Genomic DNA, 8977 nt, shown 5'->3' on the forward strand with positions numbered 1-8977 from the left:
ACATTCTTTTCAAGTGCATAACGAACATTTTTCATGATAGATCACATGTTAGGCCACAGGACAAGTCTCAATAAATTTCAGAGCTTTGAAATCACATCAAGTATTTTTTCGTACCACAGCAGTAGGAAATTAGAAATCAATTATGAGAAATTGGAAAAAACACAAACACATGGAAGCTAATCAACATGCTATGAAATAACTAATTGCCAAAGAAGAAATCAAAGAGGAAATTAAAAAAATAGCTGGAGACCAGTAAAGATGGAAACACAACAGTTCCAAATCTTTGACACACAACAAAAGCAGGGGTTTTTAAAAAATTTTTTTTCTTTATTTATTCTTGAGAGAGAGGGTGTGAGCAGGGGAAGAGGGAAACACAGAATCTGAAGCAGGCTTCAGGCTCTGAGCCGTCAGCACAGAGCCCGATGTGGGGCTCGAACTCGTGAACTGCGAGATCATGACCTGAGCCAAAGTCAGACGCTCAACTAACTGAGCCACCAGGCGCCCCACAAAAGCAGTTCTAACAGGGAAGTTTATGGGACAAGCCAGCCTCATGAAGAAAGATCTCAAATACACAATCTAACCTTAGACCTAAACTAGAAAAAGAAGAAGAAAAAGAAAAAAAGCCTAAAGTTAGTAAAAGAAAGGAAATATAAACTAAGAGTGGGTTCTTTGAAAAGATAAACAAAATTGATAAGCCTTTAGCCAGATTCTTCAAGGAAAATAAAGAGAGGGCCCGAATAAGTAAAATCAGAAATGAAAGAGGAGACGTTACAACCAACTCCACAGAAATACAAAGGATTATAAGAGACCGTTATGGACAATTATATACCAACCAATTGGACATCTTAGAAGATATGGATAAATTCCTAGAAACATATAATCTTCCAAGACAGAATCAGGAAGAAATAGAAAATCTAAATGCACCAATTACTAGTAATGAACTGAACAGTAAAAAAAAAAAAAATCCTAACAAATAAAAGTCTAGTACCTGATGCCTTCACAAGTGGATTCTACCAAATATCTAAAGAAGAATTAATACCTACCTCTCTCAAACTATTCCAAAAAATTGAAGAGGAAAGAAGTCTTCCAAATTCATTCTATGAGGTTAGAATTCCCAGATACCAAAACCAGACAAAGGCATTCGATAAAAAGAAAATTACAGGCCGCTATCCTCGATAACCATAGATGCCAAAGTCCTTAACGAAATATTAGCAAACCAAATTCAAAAATACATTTAAAGGATCATACACCATAATCAGGTGAGATTCATTCCACAGATGTAAGGATGGTTCAATATCTGCTAATCGAACAACACGATATGCCAAATTAACAAAATGAGCCATAAAAATCACATGATTAGGTCGATAAATGCAGAAAAAAGTGTTTGACAAAATGCAACATCCATTTATGATAAAAACTTTCTTTCTTTTTTTTTAATTTATTTGTGACACAGAGAGAGACAGAGCATGAACAGGGGAGGGTCAGAGAGAGAGGGAGACACAGAATCGGAAATAGGCTCCAGGCTCTGAGCTGTCAGCACAGAGCCCGACGCAGGGCTCGAACTCACGGACCGTGAGATCATGACCCGAGCCGAAGTCGGACGCCCAACCAACTGAGCCACCCAGGCGCCCCAGATAAAAACTTTCAACAAAGTGAATATCAAGGACACATACCTCAACAAAATAAAGGCCATATATGACAAACCTACAAGTAACATCATACTCAGTGATGAAAAGATGGAAGTTTTTCTTCTAAAATTAGGAACAAAACAAGGATATCAATTCTCACTACTTTCACTCAACATAATATTGGAATTCTAGCCGTGCCAATCAGACAGCAAAAAGAAGCAAAAAGAATCAATTGGTAAAGAAGTAAAACTGTCACTGTTTGCAAATGACATGATACTATACATAGAAAACAGTAAACGCTCCATCAAGAAAAATATCAGAGCTAGTAAATGAATTCAGTTAAGCTGCCGGACGCAAAATGAACATACAGAAATCTGTTGTATTTCTATATACTAATTATGAACTGGCAGAAAAATAAAGAGAACAATCCCATTTATAATTGTGTCAAAAAATAATAAAATTCCTAGGAATGAATTCAACCAAGTAGGTTAAAGACCAGTACTCTGAAAACTCTAAGACACTGATGAAAGAAATTACAGATGACACAAACAGGGGCCATGGGTGGCTTTCAGTAGGTTAAGCATGTGACTTTGGCTCAGGTCATGATCTCATGGTTCATGGGTTCGAGCCCCGCGTGGGGCTCCGTGCTAACAGCTCTGAACCTGGAGCCTGCTTCGGATTCTGTGTCTCCCTCTCTCTCCGCCCCTCCCCTGCTCACTCTCTCTCTCTCTCTCTCTAAAAAATAAATAATGTTAAAAAAAAAAAAAGATGACACCAATAAATGGAAAGATATACTATTCTTCTGGATTGGAAGAATTAATATTGTTAAAATACCCAAACTACCCAAATCAATCAACAGAATCAATGCAATTCCTATCAAAATACCAATAGTGTTTTTCAAGAACTAGAATAAAGAATCCTAATATTTGTATGTAACCACAAAGGATCCCGCATAGTCATGGCATCTTGAGAAAGAAGAACGAAATGGGAAGTAGCACACTCCCAGATTGCAAACCATAAAACAAAGTTTTAGTAAACAAAATAGTGTGGTACTGACATAAAAACAGACACATAGATCAATAGAACAGAGAACCCAGAAAGACACCCACACTTCTAGGGGCAATTAATCAATGACAAAGGACGCAAGGATGTACAATGGGGAAAAGATGGTCTCTTCAATAAATAGTGATTTAAAACTGGACAGCTACATGAAAAAGAATGAAACTAGACCACCTTCTTATAGCATATATAAAAGGAAACTCTAAGTGCATTAAAGACCTATGTAAGACCTGAAACCATAAAACTTCTTTTTCATAATTTTTTTTAATGTTTATTTTTCAGAGACAGAGAGAGAGACAGAGTACGAGAGCGGGATGGGAAGAGAGAGGGAGACACAGAATCCGAAGCAGGCTCCAGGCTCTGAGCTGTCAACACAGAGCCCGACGCGGGGCTCGAACTCACGGGCTGCGAGACTACGACCCAAGCCAAAGTCAGATGCTTAACTGTCTGAGCCGCCCCCAAAACCATAAAACTTCTAAAACATAGTAAAATACTAGACATCAGTCTTTTGTACAATTTTATTCTATTATTATTTTTTAAATAAATGTATTTAAACCATTTTTTTAAGTAGGCTCCACACCCAGTGCAGAGCCCAACACAGAGCTTGAATTCATGACCACGGATCAAAACCTGAGCTGAGATCAAGAGTTGGACATTTAACAGACAGAGCCATCCAGGTGCCCCTAAGATTTTAGTTTTAAGTAATCTCTACACCCAACATGGGGCTCAAACTTACAACCCCGAGATCAAGATTCACATGATCTACTGACTGAGCCAGTCAGGCACTCCTTAGACATCAGTCTTAACAATACTATTTTGGATCTGTCTCCTCAGACAAGGGCAATAAAAGCAAAAATAAACAAGTGGAACCACATCAAACTAAAAAGCTTTGGCACGGTGAAAGAAACCACCAATAAAACGAAAAGGCAACCTACTGAACGGGAAAAGATATCTGCAAATGATGTATCTGATGGGAATTAATATCCAAAATTTATAAAGAACTCATACAGGGGCTCCTGGATGGCACAGCCAGTTAAATTTCCAGCTCTTGATTTCAGTTCAGGTCATGATCTCTTGGTTCATGGGTTTGAGCCCCGCATCAGGCTCGGTTGCTGACAGCTCAGAGCCTGGAGCCTGCTTTGGCTTCTGTGTCTCCCTCTCTCTCTGCTCCACCCCCACTAGCACTCTGTCTCTTTCTCTCTCAAAAATGAATAAACATTAAAAAAATTTAAATACTGAGAACTGAGGGTTGATGGCGGGTGGGGGAGAGGGAAAATGGGTGATGGGCATTGAGGAGGGCACTTGTTGGGATGAGCACTGGGTGTTGTATGGAAACCAATTTGACAGTAAATTATATTTAAAAAAAAAAAACCTCACACAAGGCAGAGTTAGTATCTATAATATATAAAGAATTTACACAAATCAATACTCAAAAAAAATCCAACCTAAAAGCGGGCAAAAGACATTAACAGACATTTCTCCAAAGAAGACATACAGGTAGCCAACAGAAGCATGAAAAGATGCTCAACATGACTCATCATCAAGGAAATGCAAATCCAAACCACAGTGAGGTATCACCTCACACCTGTCAGAATGGCTAAAGCCAAAAAACACAAGAAACAGCAAGTTTTGGCAAGGATGCGGAGAAAAAGGAACCCTCCTGTAGGAAACTGGTGCAGTCACTGGGGAAAACAGTACCGAGTTCCCTCTAAAAGTTAACAGTGGAACTACCCTACAATCCAATAATTTTGCTACTGGGTACTTAGCCAAAAAATACAAAAAGGTGAGGGATGGTAGAAAGAGGTGATGGGGATTAAGAAGTACACTTGTGATGAGCACCGGCTGATGTATGGAAGCGTTGAATCACTATATTGTACACCTGAAACTAATAATCACAGCGCACATTGATTAAAAAATAAAAATTAAAAAACTACAATTCAACACCAGCGATCATCATCATCATCATTTGATTTTAAAAACGGGCAGAGGACTTGAATAGACATTTTTCCAACAATATACAAATGGCCAACAGACCCAAGAAAAGATGCTCAACATCAATGGCCGTCAGAGAAATGCAAATCAAAGCCACAGTGATGGGGCACCTGGGTGGCTCAGTCGGTTGAATGCCCGACTCTTGATTTCGGCTCATGTCATGATCTCATGGTTGTGAGATCAAGGCCTGCATCGAACTTTGTGCTGGACAGTGCAAAACCTGATTGGGATTCTCTCTCTCTCTCCCCCCACCCCAAAAATAAATAGATAAACATTTTTTTTAAATATAAATACCACTTCATTTCCAAAGAAAACGAAAAACACTAATTCAAAAAGACATATGCACCCTTCTGTTTATTGCAGCCTTATCGACACTAGCCAAGATGTGAGAGCAACCCGAGTGTCCTTCCATAGATGAATGGATAAAGATGTGGAATATACATGCAATGGAATATTACTCAGCCACAAAAAAGAATAAAATCTTGCCATTTGCAACAACATGGATGGACCTAGAGGGTATAATGAATGCTAAGTGAAATAAGTCAGAGAAAGACAAATACCATATGATTTCACTTATATTTGGAATCTAAAACACAAAACAGGGGCTCCTAGGTGGCACGGTTAAGGGCCAACTCTTGATTTCAGCTCAGGTCATGATCCCATGGTTCATGGGACTGAGCCCTGTGTCAGGCTCCATGCTGACAGCACAGAGCCTGCTTGAGATTCTCTCATTCTCATTCTCTCTCTCTCAAAAATAAATAATCATTCGGGGCAACTGGGTGGCTCAGTCAGTTAGGTGTCTGACTTCAGCTCAGGTCATGATCTCACGGTCCCTGAGTTTGAGCCCCACATCAGGCTCTGACCCACATCAGGCTCTGTGCCGACAGCTCAGAGCCTGGAACCTGCTTCAGATTCTGTGTCTCCCTCTCTCTCTCTCTCTCTCTCTCTCTCTCTGCCCCTCCCTCGTGCTCTCGTGCACACGCACACACCTTCTCTCTCAAAAATACATTTAAAAAAACATTTAAAAAATAAAAATAAAATAAGCATCTTTTTAATACCAAAAAAAAAAAAACCCACCAAAACAAATGAGCACAACTGAAACAGACTCATAAATACAGAGAACAAACTGGTTGCCAGAGGGAGGGGGTTAGAAGGTTGAACAAAACAGGTGAAGGGAATAAGAGGTACAGACTTCAGTTACAGATAAGTCACGGGGGCGTAATGCACAGCGTAGGGAAGGGAGTCAGTGACAGTGCGCAGGCTCACCTTGTTTGCCCTTCACTTTACTGCAGTGTGCAGATACTGTGATTTTTACAAAGTGAAGGTTTGTGGCAACCGTGCATCTAACAAGTCCAGCGGTGCCATTTTCCAAAAGCATTTGTTCACTTTGCGTCTCTATTGATTTTGGTAATTCTCATATTTCAAACTTTTCCGCTATTATTGACTTTCTTTTGGGGCGCCTGGGTGGCTCAGTCGGTTGAGCATCCGACTTCAGCTCAGGTCATGATCTCACACTTCGTGGGTTCGAGCCCCACGTTGGGCTCTATGCCGGCAGCTCAGAGCCTAGAGCCTGGAGCCTGCTTCAGATTCTGTGTCTCCTTCTCTCTCTGCCCCTGCCCTGCTCGCTCGCTGTCTCTCTCTCAAAAATAAACATTAAAAAAAAAAAGTTACTGGAGGGGGGATGGGCTAAATGGGTAAGGGGCACTAAGGAATCTACTCCTGAAATCATTGTTGCACTAGATGCTAACTAATTTGGATGTAAATTAAAAGCAATAAGATTAAAAAAAAATTTTTTTTAAATTTTTTTAAATTAAACAAATTTCCTTTGGTGATCTCTGATCAGTAATCTTTGATGTTACTATTGTAACTGTTTGGGGGCCCCACAAACTGTGCCCATATAATGTGCTCTCAGCGCCAACCAGCTATGCCCCCATTTCTTTTCCTCTCCTCAGGCCTCTCTATCCCTGGAGACATAACGATATTGAAATGAGGCCAGTGAATAACCCTACAGTGGCCTCTAAGCATTCAAGAGAAAGGAAGAGTCACATGTCTCTCAACTTTAAATCAAAGGCGAGAAATGATTAAGCTTAACGAGGAAGGCATGTCGAAAGTGGAGCCAGGCCAAAAGCTAGGCCGCTTGTACAAGTTAGCCAAGTTGTGAACACAAAGGAAAAGTTCTCGAAGGAAGTCAAAAGTTACTCCAGTGAACACACGCATGACAAGAAAGCCAAACAGCCTTATTGTCGATATGGGGAAAGTTGGAGTGGTCTGGACAGAAGATCAAAGAAGCCGTAACATTCCCGGAAGCCGAAGCCTATTCCAGAGCAAGGCACTAACTCTCGATTCTATGAAGGCTGAGAGAGGTGGGGACGCTGCAGAAGAAAGCCTTGGTTGATGAAGTTTAAGGAAAGACGCCGTCTCCCTCCCACCACAGCGCAAGGGGAAGCGGCAGGTGCTGATGTGGAAGCTGCAGCAAGTTATCCAGAAGGTCCGGCTAAAATCAATCACGAAGGTGACTGCACTCAACAACAGATTTTCAGCGTAGACTAAACAACCTTCTAGTGGAAAAAGATGCCAGCCAGGACTTTCTAATCTAGAGAAGTCAGTGCCTGGCTTCAAAACTTCAAGGGACAGGCTCTGTCGTTAGGGGCTGATACAGCTGCTGACTTTAAGTAGAAGCCAGTGCTCATTTGCCATTCCAAAACTCCCAGGGCCCTTAAGAATTATGCTAAATCTACTCTGCCTGTGCTCTATAAATGGAACAAAGCCAGGATGACAGCACATCTGTTTCCAACATGGTTTACTGAATATTTTAAGCCCACTGTTGAGACCTCCTGCTCAGGGAAAAAAAAAAAAATTGCTTCCAAAATATTAATGTTCACTCAACAGTGCACCGGGTCACCCAAACACTCTGATGGAGGTGCACAACAAGGCTAATGTTTTCATGCCTGCTGACACAACATCCATTCCACGGGCCTTGGATGAAGGAGTAATTTTGGCTTTCAAGTCTTGTTACTTAAGGAATACATTTCATGAGGCTACAGCTGCCACAGACAGTGATTCCTCTAATGGATCTGGCCAAAGTAATTTGGAACGGATCCGCCATTCTAGACGCCATTAGGAACATTTGTAGGGTGCCTGGGTGGCTCCGTCGATTGAGCGCCGACTTCCGACTTCGGCTCAGGTCATGATCTCACGGTTTGTGAGTTCGAGCCCTGCATCAGGCTCTGTGCTGACAGCTCAGAGCCTGGAGCCTGCTTCGGATTCTATGTCTCCCTCTCTCTCTCTCTGCCCCTCTCCTGCTCCTGCTCTGTCCCTCTGTCTCTCAAAAATAAATAAACATTGAAAAAAAATTTTTAAGAACATTTGCAATTCATGGGAAGGGGTCAAAATATCGACACGCACAGAAGTTTGGAAGATGTTGACTCCAACCCTTGTGGATGACTTTGAGGGGTTCAAGATTTCAGTAGAGGAAATAACCGCAGATGTGGTAGAACCGGCAAGAGAACTAGAATCCGAAGTGGAGCCTGAAGATGGGACTGAGTGGCTGCAAGTTCATGATCAAACTTCAACAGATAAGGAGTTCCTTCTCATGGATGAGCGAAGAAAGGGTTTTATTTTTTTAATTTTTTTTAATGTTTATTTATTTTCGAGAGAGAGAGACTGTGTGTGTGAGCAGGGGAGGGGCAGAGAGAGAAAGGGAGGCACAGAATCCGAAGCAGGCTCCAGGTTCCAGGCTGTCAGCACAGAGCCCAAAGCGGGGCTCGAACTCACAAACCGTGAGATCATGACCCGAGCTGAAGTCAGACATTTAACCGACTGAGCCACCCAGGCGCCCCAAAAGTGATTTCTTGAGATGGAATCTACCCCTGGTAAAGATGCTACGAAGACTGTTGAAATGACAACAGAAGATTTAGAATATTCCATAAATGTAAAAAAAAAAAAAAAAAAAAGAATATTCCATAAATGCAGTTGATAAAGCATTGGCAGCATTTAAGAGGGCTCTAATTTTGAAAGAAGTTCTATTGTGGGTAAAATGCTATCAAACAGCATCACCCGCTACAGAAAAATTTTTCATAAAAGAGTCAATCAATGTGGCAAACTTCACTGTTGCCTTATTTTAAGACAACAGCTACCCTAACCTTTAGCAACCACCCCCCTAATTGTTCAGCAGTCATCAACATGGAGGCAGGACCCCGCCCCAGCAAAAGGCTTCCAACTCACTGAAATCTCATATGCTGGTTAGCATTTTTTAACAATGAAGTTTTTATTTAAGGCATGTGGATTTTTTTAGACAC

Source organism: Panthera pardus, unplaced genomic scaffold, assembly GCF_024362965.1.
Source record: "Panthera pardus isolate Hobbes unplaced genomic scaffold, ASM2436296v1 HiC_scaffold_17, whole genome shotgun sequence".
In the NCBI taxonomy this organism is placed as follows: Eukaryota; Metazoa; Chordata; class Mammalia; order Carnivora; family Felidae; genus Panthera; species Panthera pardus.